Source organism: Vigna radiata, chromosome 8, assembly GCF_000741045.1.
Source record: "Vigna radiata var. radiata cultivar VC1973A chromosome 8, Vradiata_ver6, whole genome shotgun sequence".
In the NCBI taxonomy this organism is placed as follows: Eukaryota; Viridiplantae; Streptophyta; class Magnoliopsida; order Fabales; family Fabaceae; genus Vigna; species Vigna radiata.
In genome coordinates, this window is record NC_028358.1 from 27,410,108 (window position 1) to 27,424,209 (window position 14,102).

The following is a 14,102-nucleotide window of genomic DNA, read 5'->3' on the forward strand; positions in this document are numbered from 1 at the left end:
ATATATATATATATATATATATATATATATATATATATATATATATATATTTATTTATTTATTTATTTAGTGAAACTTATTGAAAAATGTCCCAAATGAACCCAGTCACTTCATTGTCTCCCCGTGTCTCTTTCTACCAAAACATCTTTGACATTACCTTATTTATTTGTTATTGTATTCAGTTAAATGTTCAAAATACATTTATATTAATATATTAAAAAAATACCAAAAGTGGAAGAAGAATAAGATAAAGAGCATTTGAAGTTGATTTTAATCTTTAATTTATAATAGTGTCTTCTGTTACTCAAAATGACACCACTTTGGAATTCTCAGTGTCAGCTTATGCTAATAAATAATGTTAATTAATGTCGCATGATTTAACAACAGCGTTGACAAGAAAGAACATACTGAAATTAGAAATTAAGTTTGACGTGGAGATATAAAGAATAAAAGTAAAACTTTGCCAACTAAATACACAACTCTATCAACTTATTATAGGAATGATGTACAATATTTAGATAACTTTGTCAGTACTATTTTAATTAAAATGAGAGATTTACCAGGTTAATTAACGTTAAATTTTATTGTATACGTTAATGAGAAAATTTCTCTTTTAAATCAAAAGATAGTGCAAAATGTACTTTGAAAAAGTAACATAAAATGTGTTCCCTATTTGTGAGGGCGTGTGATTTAGAACATTTTGCTATCTCGCTACCTAATAAAGTCTTAATTAAAAATGTAATCAAATAAATTTGAGGATACATAATAATGTAATATTTTTTTAAGGCTAAAATCTTATTTTGATATTCTAATTCTTTCTAAAAATTCAATTAAATTTCTAATTTTTATATGGTTTAATTTAATTTCTTAAATTTTAAAAAAGATTTAATTAAGCTTTGTTTAGATTGATATTAGATTTATATTACAACTAGTATGTTGATTCGTGTTTATACACACCTTTTTTTTTTTAATTGATAAGGGATGACAAAAAGAACAAAGACTGACACATCCATTCGACGATTCAATCATCTTGTTCTTCCTAGTCAGTCCAGTTAGTTGGGTTATCACATTAGATCAGTCTGTTTGTCCATCCTGACCAACCTATTAATACATCCAACACAATAAATCAGGTCATCCTATTTATCACAGCCAATTTGGTAAGATCGAACAACTTGTCCATCCTGATAATCCTGTTAGGAAGTCAACACAATTGTCATGCCAACCTAGCTGCCCCACCAACTTGTTGGGAAACAGGTAGGCTTTGTTTTTACACCAAGAGGAGGCGGGTGAATTGGTGTTTTATCAAAAACAATCTTTTCGCAATCTTTAAATCAAAGTATGAAACTTTTCAAACTTTCTTGAAATGCAAGTAACGCAAATTTGTAAGCAGCGGAAAAACGTAGTTGACTGCGTGAAACTTAAAGTTGACTGCAAAGTAAAAGTGTAGGGATAGAGAAAATCAAACACTGAATTTTATACCGGTTCGGCCAACAATGCCTACATCCAGTGTCCTTCCAACCCAGGAAGCAAATGCACTATAATGGTTGCGCTTTTTACAACAAGGAATTTATAGAAGACCTCTACGTAAAAAATATAAATCTCATCTCTAACCCTAAACCAAAATATAGGCAACAACAACAACAAGACTTGTAGCAAGATACCCCCTCTTCTGCAATTTGCCAACCACTCTGAACAATCTTCAAAGTGAACTATCCCCTTGTAATCTCAACAGGTCCAAAATGCAGCAGACTTCATGGTTGCCAAGCCAAAATCAACACAACAATCTTCAGGGATGCCAAGCCTCAATGTGATCAAAACAGAAGCACCTTTCTTGTGTAGAATTATGATCAATCAGTGTGTGCGCAATAAACCTCCCTTTGAATCTCTTTCAAGAAAGATCACCACCGTCTTCATGGAGAATTCTTAGAGCTCTCAACAGGAGAATTCAGTCTGAAACAGAAATGAAAATATTAGATCATCAAAAGTCTATGAATCAATTCGTGTTTAGTCTATTTATAGATTTCTGTTTTTCAGATAGTCTCACACTCGAATATACTACTAATTCAGTCGAGTGGATTATGACAGTTATAACAGTTCACTCAAACTGGTAGCATACAGTCAACCAAAAACAAAACACATTATACACAGTTGACCAAGTCGTCAATGCTCAACTAACTTTTAAAAATATAGTCGTTGAAGTGCAAGAGCATAATAGAATTTCAAAGCAAACAAATAATACAGTCGAATGTGTAGCACACATAGTTGACTTCAATCATGCAAAGCATTTTGAAATTCTTTTCTTCTCAAAATTTCACAGATCATTGATTCTCAAAATTTGTACAAATATTTTAGCATAGTCGAATCTATTAATAAAGAAGTTGACTGCACTATAACTTTGTCACACAGTGATAAGTTCATAAAACGTGCTTGTGGTTTTCTGCTTTAAAACATGTGCAGTAAAACATATGTAATGATGCATTGCACATAGCACATAAAGCATATAAACATGTTCAGCAGATATATCAATCGATCAATCACAGGAACATGTAACACAACAACAACATAAGCTTGTTATTAAGCAATGTGTTGTCATCATAAAAACTAGAGTGATATAGGAATTGTGTTGTCAACAATCTCAACACAACTCTCAACCCGACCATCCAGTCCATCTCCCTCATAAAGAGTAGATAGCCCAGCCCATCAATGTCAGGCATCTTAGCAACCCGTACATCCCAACCCTTCAGTCAACATAGTCCATTTAGTCCAACTCACTAATTTCGCTATATTGTCCAGCCCGTGCATCCCGACCAACCCGTCAGCACATCTAGCGTGGCAAACTAGACCATCTAGTCCTTCCCGGCTAACCTGGTAAGATTAGCCTGTCCATCCCATCATAGCAACCATCCAGTCTATCCCAACTATCAAAAATAGAAAGCCCTACCTGTCAATCGGGCATCCCATACATCCTGGCCAACTAGTCAACCAAGTCCATCTCGTTCAACCTGGTCATCTTGTTCATCTCGTTAAGCAGTCTATCTGATTTAGTCGACCATCCTGTCAACCGGTCTATCCAGTCCATCTTTGTCATCCCATTAGCACAACCAACATAGTCAACTCGACAATCTCATCAATACTAGCCCGTACGACTAGATTGGCTAATGGGTCCATCCCATCCTTCCTAACCATTCGGTCGGCCCAATCCATCCACTCCATTTGTTCCATCTCGCCCATCCCCGTCAGCAAGGTCATCGAGGCATGCCCTTTCAAATCGGGCATCCTGCCCATCACAATCATCCTATCAGTTTGATCATCCCCTTAATCCTGACCATTGGGTTAACTCGTCCATCTCAACCATTTGGGTTAGCCTAACCAGTCCATCCATCTCGGCCAATCCAACCATCCCTTCAGTCCGTTCATTCTGTACATCTCGATCATTCATCAGTCCAGTACATCCTAGCCAGATCGTCCATATCGTCCATCCTATCAGCCCTTCCATCTTATCCATCCTCTCAATCCCGACATGCTCATATGTCGCTACTTTACTTTTTTTATTCCAAGCTAAAATCTAGGGGTTAAGAGCTCTACTTACGTAGCATACCTTTTACCATAAATTCCAAGCTCGTATTAATGACCAATATAATTTCAAACCTTTTGAGTAAGCGTCATGGAGATAGCGAGTAATATCAGCCCAACCATCCACATTGCAATAGTTCTGGATGGGTGTTCTTTCCATTGATGTTTACTGGTCACTTCCTTGGTTTTCTCATTGAAGAAGAGGAAGTGAGAAATTTACATGCAAGGGAGACTAAATTACCAAAATAGTGTACTGGTGATCATGATATCAGGTTGGACATTTTTGTCTAATTGACCAACCTACCCAACTCGGTCAAACCAACCAACTTGCATTTAATGGGCTAATGCACTTGGCCTAATGCATTCAATGTAATGTTGGGTTGCAAGAAGAAGATTGATGCTGAGCTTAAATAAGAAGTGAAGTTGTGCACTCTAATTCTTTAAAAGAAGTGAACTACTATGTTAAATCATAATACAAATTCAAATAACTAAAAGGTGTTAATAAAGTACAATGGGTTATGATAATTTCCTAGGGTATTGTTTTTCTTGATAGATATTGATTTATACATTAAATCAATCCGCTTAAAAAGTAAAATGATTTTGAATATTTAGGTTTTTTAAATACATTAATTTGATATATAAATTTTGATAAAATTTAAGGTCAATCTAAAAAAACCTAATGCAATATTTTCAAGAATTAAAAGATAAAATTAAACCAAATAAAAATTAAATATCTAATTTTTTTATAAGAATTAGATGACCAAAATAGAACTATAAACTATTTTTTAATACAATTATTACTAAAACATAGACTTAATTATAATTTTATTCTTTTATTTCTTTTCACTTATACTTAATTTGGATTAGTGTATTTTAATTTTTATGTATAAAAAAATAAATAAAAATGATTTTTCTATCAATTTAAAATTAACTTTATTAACAATATAAAAATATTAATAGTTTAAAATTATCATAAATAAAACATATTTTTAAATTATTCTCATAATAACTCTATATAATGATTGTATAATATATATATATATATATATATATATATATATATTAACGTATTTCTTAATATTTATCTACAATTCCAAATTTCATAAGTTATATATTAAATCATAACACTAATGCTTTACTGACTTGAGGAAGTTTAGAGAAGATGATTTGGGGAGATTGATCGAATAGATTTGAGGGTAAATTTTTTGTTGTTAATTTGAGTGGATTTGGAGTTAAGTGAGAGTTGATTTGAAAGTAAAGTTTGTGAGAATTAGTGTAAAATTTGATTGATGTGATAGATTTAAAAAATTTGTTTAATTAGTAAAAAGTAAAGATTACCAAAATTCCTCTAGTTATTAAGGTAATATAAAATGATAGTTCTTAATGTTATATTTAATTGTAGAAATGTTTATAAAGAATAAAAAATTAAAAATAATTAATAAAATTAATTTTTAAAATGTAAAAAATTGTAATTTAGTAAAATAAATTTATTTTTAAATGTCACTAAATCTCACCATAAAAATAAGTCACCAAATTATTTTTTAAAATGAAAAAATTATAATTTAGTAAAAGATTTAACATATGATTTTTTTTTATTTGAGTCTTAATTTGTTGATAGAAAAACAATGCATATATGGAAGTGGGATTTGGATCTTTATATGAATAAAAATATTTTAATAGTAATTAACATCCTTAAAAATAATTACATGAAGCTAGTAATTTTTCTTTTCTTTCTAACATGAATAAAGGCACACCTGTGGTGGCTTCAAGGTTAAAAATATGTGAAGATTTTTTTATTGGATTATGCACAAATAATTCTTCGCTCTCCATTGCCTCATTACTGCCATGGAGACCGAAGAGAAAGAGAAGGGATATGAAGGGGAGCGGGAGCAGGAGGCAAGTTTCGCAAACGTCCCTTCTGGGGCAGGACCCAAACGACGTCGTACGATCATCCCCAACCTCACTAAAAAACCCTAACAAGAACAACAACAGCAACAATAGTTGGTTCGACAAGTTTCTTGATGGCGCTCAGAGGTTAATCACTCACAATGCTCACTAGGGATGGCAAAAAAATCTGCGCCAGCGGATATCCGTAGATAAAATCCGCAATGAATAGTTAGTATATGCGGATATTTACTATCCGCAATCCGCGGGTAGCGGATATTTTAATACCCGCTTATAATCAGGTCGGGTTCGGGTACTACATTATCCGACCTGCAGATATCCGTTACCTGCTAAAAAAGTTGAAAATATATTTTTATCCTTCCTTATGTTATGTTTAAGCTAGGTTTTTATATGCTCCTTCTTTCCTCTTTCATCTGTACAGTGTACCCCTTTCCTCTTTCATCTATGCACCCCTCTCCTTTTTCATTTGTGCAAAAAACAACCTCCCCCTCCGCCCGTGCTAACACTTGTGCCACCATCAGAGTTCTGTTAGCCACCATACGCGCATATTGTACCATCGTTCAATGTCAAATTCGCACTTTGTCGACCGAGGATGGTTTTCTTCCATCTACCTCTTTTCATTTTCTTTAATTTGTTCTTGTCTTTCGTTTTCTTTATTTATTTATTTACTTTTTTGCCTATGAGTTGTAAAAACATATAATAGATCCATACTAAAGATTCAATAAATCTAAATATATCAAACAAACACATTTAATCATATTCAAATTTACAAGAATAAAAGCGGAAGCAGAAAGACCAACCTCCAGCCATTGTTGTATGCTTGCCTAGTTTCTGGTTTGTGAACCCTTGCTCTTAGATGTATATGAAGTAAAGAGTAGATCAGTGACCTGATATGAAATTTTTTCTATAGTATGTAGTATTCCAAAAACCATCACAGAGTATTTTTCTTATAACGTTATAAGAGATTGTTACGGAAATCATAGACACACCCACACACGTTTGAAAACAGTTTTTATTTAAAATGGGCCACTTTCAGAATATTAACTGCCTTTATAATATTAACTGAAAAAGAAATAAAATAAATGAGAACAGATATAATATTAAATAATATAATATTAAAATGTAACCTCTCTTTTGTATAAGACTAACATTCTTGTCATTTGTTTTCTTTATTTATTTATTTATTTTTTTGTCTATGAGTTGTATTTAGAAAATCTACATGCACATACCTTCCTCCTCCGTTTCTAAGACCTAAATGTAGGATAGAAACATAATCGAAAGTCACTTTAGAACCGAAATAGAGTTTTGGAGTTTTGGGTATGATAGGGTTTTCGGTATAAGGGGTGGAATCCAATTTTAGGTATGATAGAGTTTTGGGTATGATAGGGTTCTAAGGGTTTTAGCAATCCAGTTCATTCTTTCTGCTTTAACATTTTACCCAATAGGGGATTTTTCGTTTCATTAATCATGTTTCAAAATGCAACTTAACGTCACATCGTTTCCTTCTTCGTTTTGCATTTTCAAGATTCTAGTTTACCTTCATGATGAAGGGAATGTCTGATTTAATTTTGAATGTACATAGTTTACTTATTTTTTTAGTGATTCTCTTACATAGCTTCAGGATGAAGGGGTTAAGTGAGTGGGATTAATTATTATATGCTCTTGTTTACCAATAATTTTGTGTTTTACTTGTTTGTTTAGTGATTCTTACACATGGGTGGTTAGAATGGAGCGAGAAGATTGATGTTGGATATATACGACTTTGAAAACGATATCTGTCTCTATCATTCATTCCAAGAGCAGTGCTTCAACTTCACTGCCTTTGTAATCAAACTATAAACTCCTCTTTGATATTCGTCTTACTATATCTTATTTTGCTGGTGTTGTCTAATCTGGCAAGCTGAAAACTTTTTCAGCAACATGTAATAAATACTTTGAGAGAAGTGGAAGCATTATTAAAATCATGTTTCAGCACTTGGATTAGGTGCTGCCAATCTATGATTTTTTATTCTTGATTCTACATAAATCCTGTTTTAAAATCCTGTTTCACTTGCATGAGCTTTTAAAATCCCGTTTCAACAAACTAAATTGATTAAGAAAGAGAATGTAGGATAGAGGGATTTGTTATGTAGGGTTTCATGAAGGTGGTTTTTTGAAGCATGAAAGGCAAAATGGTGAGTGAGTGTCTGCAGAAAATATGAGAATGCAAAAAGGGTATGAGGAGTTAACATTTGAGGATCAATCTGAGGAAAAATGACGATTGGTTAGTGTTGTTATCAATCTGATGCAAAAGGAAATAATGTGTACTGCCATGTGTATTTTAAATATTATATTTTAAATGTTGTTATGAATACGATGCAAAAGGAAATAATATAATAGTGTTGTTATATATTTTAAATATTATTCGTATTTTTTTAAAATTTATTTTGGATTTCACTAGAAAACTTAAATAATAATTTTTTTATAATATTTGCAGGTTGAAAACGGATATCCAACGGATATTCGTGGATTGAAAAAAATCCACGAATTTTTTTAAGATGGATATCTAGCAAGGTAGTGGGTCGAATTTCGAATACAGTTTTATTTGGTAGATCGGATTGTGAGTAGACACTATTCATATCCGATCCGACCCGTTGTCATCACTAACGCTCACTCTCTCTTCTCCTCCTTTTCCGCAAGCACCTTCCTCCTCCGCAAGCTTCATATATAGAGACATTTCGAACAAATTGCATTTCATCTCTCCAAATCTCACCACATCCAAGATTAGTGAATAATATAAGATCTCGCGTCTCACTTCAAATCTGTTTGCGCATTTCTCTTCAACTAAACGTGTAAGAATTTCAAATCATCGCTCTCCAACCTCCGTATACTTTTACTCCAGGTGAATACGGTATAAGTTGGTTATGTTGAATGTTTAGTGTTTTTACTTTATTGCACACAATCATTTTTTGTATCCAAATATCAATAAGGTTTATAATTTTCACAGAACAATGGACTCGTGTAGGAATAAAATTATTTAATTTCCTTTTTGAATAAGATGTTTACAATTCCAATATAATTATGCAAAGGGTTTGAATAGAAAAACGAAAAGAAATGTACAAAAATTTTAAGATAATTGCAAATTTTTTTATATTTCATAATTTGGATATAAAATAATTTTTTTCACAACTCGAAATAAAAATTTTAAATAAGAAAACTGAATTTAAAAGAATTCATTGCATCGGTAAATTATAAATGTTTATTTATATTTTTTATAATAATTATAGTTTATTTATATTTTATAGAGTATAATTTTTATCGTGAATTTAATATGATTTTGTATTTTATATTTCTTTTATTTTATTTTATAAATTTTTATAATAATGACCTTATTTGAAAAATTACAGATATATAATTAGTGAGATTTAAGAAGGTCTAATAGATTAAAAAAAGCAAATCTTATCCATTATATTGTCTTTTTGTGTATTCCAAATCATGATGATAGTTGATTTTATTAATTAAATGGTTTTAACAGTTAATTATATTTACTTGTCTTTGAACTAAAAAATTTACTTGAGTTAAAGTTTTCCTTCAAAACATTACACGTGTTTTGATTGATTGATTAAAAGCTGTTAATTATTGTTTTTGACAGCAGCACCTTTTTATTAAAGCTATAGTTCTAACATTATTATGATTTGATTTCCATATACATTGATTGAAAAGGTGTGGAAGATATCAATACTTATTTTGTCTTCAACCAAATATTTGTGTTGGTTTTATATTATATGAAGATATGAGTCCTAAAATCCTGAACCACAAGTTTCCTGAAATCATGCATGCATTGGCTTCACTTTCTCCACCACAGCAAGAACAATCATGGTATTCAGGAACCTGTCATGTCTTCACCCACCACACTCTCCATTAACTAATTCTAACATTTTTACCTAATTTCATGTTAAACCAATCACTTAATTATACAGTTATTATCCATTTTCATAAAAAAACATGCTAACCAATAACCCTAATTATTTACGAAAATGGTCAAAATCTCATTCCATTTCATTAAAATGTGTAGATTTTAAAAGTAAGACACAAAAGTCCAATGAATGCCTAAAAGAATACTCACATTCACGTTAAAGGCCTAGGGCTTGTATGTAGATCCAAAAGAGGTCTTCTTTCCATCTTCCTCTGATAGAGGGGAAAGATAAGACTAAATAAAACCTTGTTTCCATGGAATTCACTCCAAAATCATATGTATTCAACAAAAGGCAAGAGCTTAAAAGGAGATGTTCCTAAACTTTAATGCTTTGATTATTCATTTGAAATATGATCCTTGGGAGATACATGCTTTAGATGATTGTTCTAATAACATTTTCTTTGTCTCTTATTTTTTTGTAGAAGGGTATTTGATTGTGAAGGAAGAAAGTCAAACATCTCCATAAAGAGGAAGGATGTACACATGACAACTTGAAGATTTGAGGTCAAATCTTTTTGAAGAGGTAGTGGATGATGGAATAACCCTAGCCAAAGGTCCAATCATAGAGAGCATGACCAAGAAAATTCAAGAAGAGCTAGAGTATATAATTAAGGTGAAGCTAAGCTTTTATTCACTTGAGTCATTATGGAGTATTTCTAGACCTTGTATTAAGTGTCAAGTACAATATGATTTCTTGTTAGACTTTGTATTAAGGGCCAATTAGTGTAACGTTTTTAAACAATCTTGCTTAAGTTGTAAGTAAATATTTGTGCCTAGCTAGAGCTAATCTTGGTGATTAGTTTTGTAACCCTTGCATAGTGGAGGGTGTCCCACATGAGACATGGTGGTCATATGGCAAGCTCTTAGTGAAGATTTTTCCTACAAAGGTAATGATCATGTGTCATTTTCCTAGTGGAAAACTTTTGCTAAAGTGTCCACATGACAAGCTCTTAATGGAGTGTTTTCTTACAAAGGTAGTGATCATGTGTCATTTTCCTAGTGTAAAAACTTTTGCTAAGGTGGCTTCAACATGACACTCTCTTAGAGGGGGAGTTTTTCTAAAAGTAAGAGTGTCACATGTCAAGCTCTCCTTCACCACGATAGGATATTTAGAGTTTGGTGTAATATAGCATTTTAGGGTTTTGGTCTACTTTGGAGACACATTCATCTATAAATAGAAGTATCTACCCTCTTATAAATCCACTTTGAGATTAGTAATGAAATGTTGTCGAAATCTTGAGCCATTTAAACTTATCTCTAAAGTTAAGGTTAGAACATACCACGTGATTTCCTCTAAAGTTGACCCAACCTCTCTAAGAGCATCATCAACCATCTCCATTCCACCACTTAAATCTCCAAACTAAGATAATTTTTTTTAACTTTTCACAAAAATTATTCAATAAAATATTTATAGTAAAATTTATGTAATATTCTTATTTTATTATATGAAAATAGTTTTAATATTTATATGTTGTAAGTAATATATATTACTTGATACATTAAACTTAACTCTCTTTTTTCTAGTTTCATAAAGCTTATTTATTCATTTAAAAATAACATTGAAAAATTATATAATAAAAAGTAAAAATACTATAATAAAAATAGATAATACATATCAGTGTTATTTTAAATCAATTGTTCATTCAATTAATTAACTAAATAGTCTTTTATAAATTTTTGCATTGTACTATAAATAAAATTATATAAAGTTAAATTAAATATGATAATTTAAGTGAAATACAAATCTGCATTAATTAAAGACAATTTTAAACATATAAAAAAGTCATTTATGTAATTTATTTTATATGAAAATAAAATAAAACAATTAATAACAATTGAATTAAAGTAAGTAAAAAAGTACGATAACATAAATAATTAAAATAAAGTAATACGGCATAAATGGAAACAAATAATTGAAAAAACAAAATTATTGTCAAAAAAGAATAGAGAGCAATGTAGTAAAAGAATATAACCCAAAAAAAAAATCATGTTATACATAGATATGCGATTATAAATTTATCAAACTTAAAAGATATAAATAAAAGGTTTAATCATTTAGATTGTCCCTATTTTTGTAGGTTTTTCTCAATTATGTCCCAATATTTTAAAAGGTCTCAATTTAGTCCCTATTTTTGCAACATTGATTCAATTAAGGGCATGCCGTTAAGTTTGGTGGATGGCGTTAAAATTGGGTGTGCGTGGCATCCATGGTCTGCTGAGGTGGCACTGTGTTCTGAGGTGAGTTGGCTTTAATATATTTTTTAATAAAATTTAATTGCAAATAATTAAAGTGTGGTAATAAAACGCAACGTTTTATTAATGATAGTCTGCAAAATCAAAACGTGCAGTTTAACTTGTAGAAGTTTTCAGAACAAAGTGAGAAATTAGAAATTTGGGATTTTGGGAGAAATTAGAAACTGATAAGGGATTTCAAACCCTAAGTTCAAAGACGAGAATAGGTGTGCCTGAGGAGAGCGAGGTTGGTGTTGGTGGAGCTTGTGGAGGTTGTTTTTGTGCGATGATGTTGAAGACGATTTAAAACCCTAAATTGTTTTTTTGCAGTTTGGTACAGAACGCGAATTTGTTGGAAGACGATATGGAAGGACCATTCTTCTTGTTCGTCGAGCTGCAATGTATGGCGAAAGGAGAATCCTAATTTGTGTTCACCCATTTGCCACTGTGGACAGAGATGTGCCTTGAGAACTGCTAAAACTATCAAGAATCGTGGGAAGAAATTTCTAAATCTACAACTATTCCTGTACATGCAGGAAGTGGGCTATCAGTGGCTTATAAGTCCTGTGTAGTGTTTGATCATATGTAAACTGTATTTTGTTAGTCAAATTTGGAGTGCAGTGTATTGTTTGATCATATATAAACTGTATTTTGTTATTGAATTTTGGACAACTGTATTTTGTAAGAATACTTTTAATGAATAATGAATTTGGAATGTTGACTATAATTGTATTCTGGTTTGATCATGAGTGATAGAAATCTATTTCCAACACTGAAATTGGTTGGTTTAATACATGTATTTTACTGCATAAACTGCTATAACATGGGTGATATACGAAATTTGCTGTTTCTGTGCTTTTGGAAAGCTTGAGCAAGTCGAAATTGGTGATTGAAAGTTGCTCATACTGTTCATTTGGTCAAAAACTTGCCAATATGCAGATTTACATTTTGAACCAACATCTTCTGCATTGAAAAAGGAACTGGACCAGTGATTCTGATTAATAATCTATTTCTCAGTTGTTTAAGAGTTTAAACATGCTTAATATCATCAAAAAAAGTTGTTTGATCATTCACAGAAGCTGTTGAATCATTGGCACTTGTTTTAGGTTCCAAAACCACCATTTCAGTTCAATTTTTTTTATAGTGCAGATTGCTATCACAACCACTAGTTTGGTTTTATGGTGCAGAATTTTTTTTGAAATGTAGCAAGAGCATTCATAACTTGCTCAATTCGAATTATTTGTGCAAGCAACCAGGTCACTATGAGCAGGACCACAACTGGTTTCTCTTTCTTTCCTTGCACTTTATTTCCCTGCTTCTTTAGCATCTTGGCTACAATAAAAAAGAAATGTATTTAACATGGTTATTTTCGGTGTTTTAATCTCGTTAGATGTGTTTACCTGCAGTTTGACTTTCCCTAGTAACACCACAATGACTAATAGTTTATTTATGTGTAAAGAGAAGCGTGTTAGGTTTCCTATCAAGAAACCTAGGTAAAACTCTCTAACACAACCAGACTAACAAGACAGTAAGAATTAATAACCTCTTCTTGTATTATCACCGCAAGAATCCAATGTACAAAGAAAACAGAGAGCCTAACCTCCCCTCTCAGGATGACAAATCCTGTTAGAACTACAATCAATAACCATCTATAATTGTTTATTTGCTATTTATACAGCCAATATTCCCGCCCTTCCTAACTGGCTAAGGCAGTTGGGCATTTATTTTTTTTTTACTTCTCTCGTAAACTCTCCATCTCCTAACAAAGCGGAAGCTCAAAACTAGTAGTAAAGAGAAATTTGTTAAATGTGAATTAGGTGGCTTGTATGGTTAAAGGGGAAATGGAAACTTACCCAATAAGTTTACAATTTTCCAACTTCTAAAGAAAATTTACCCACTTTTAATAAGAAAATAGAATATATCAGAGAAGACCAACCAATCCTGCCAGCAATTTATCTCTGCAAGATATTTACTTAATCAGCTTTGGAATATGATAACAACAGTCTCCCTAAAATCAATCATTTTCTTTTTGGGATATATGAATATTATATTCTTAAAATTTAGAAGAACAGAGAATATACATCAGAGAGTGGAGAAGATCACTACATAAAAATACTACTCTTAGAATAAGAAAATGCTAGTTGTATGTTAATTATTGCTAGTTGTATGTTAATTATCCAACAAATTCGCGTTCTGCACCAAACTGCAAAAAAACAATTTAGGGTTTTAAATCGTCTTCAACAGCATCGCACAAAAACAACCTCCACAAGCTCCACCAACACCAACCTCGCTCTCCTCAGGCACACCTATTCTCGTCTTCGAACTTAGGGTTTGAAATCCCTTCTCAGTTTCTAATTTCTCCCAAAATCCCCAATTTCTAATTTCTCACTTTGTTCTGAAAACTTCTACAAGTTAAACTGCACGTTTTGATTTTGCA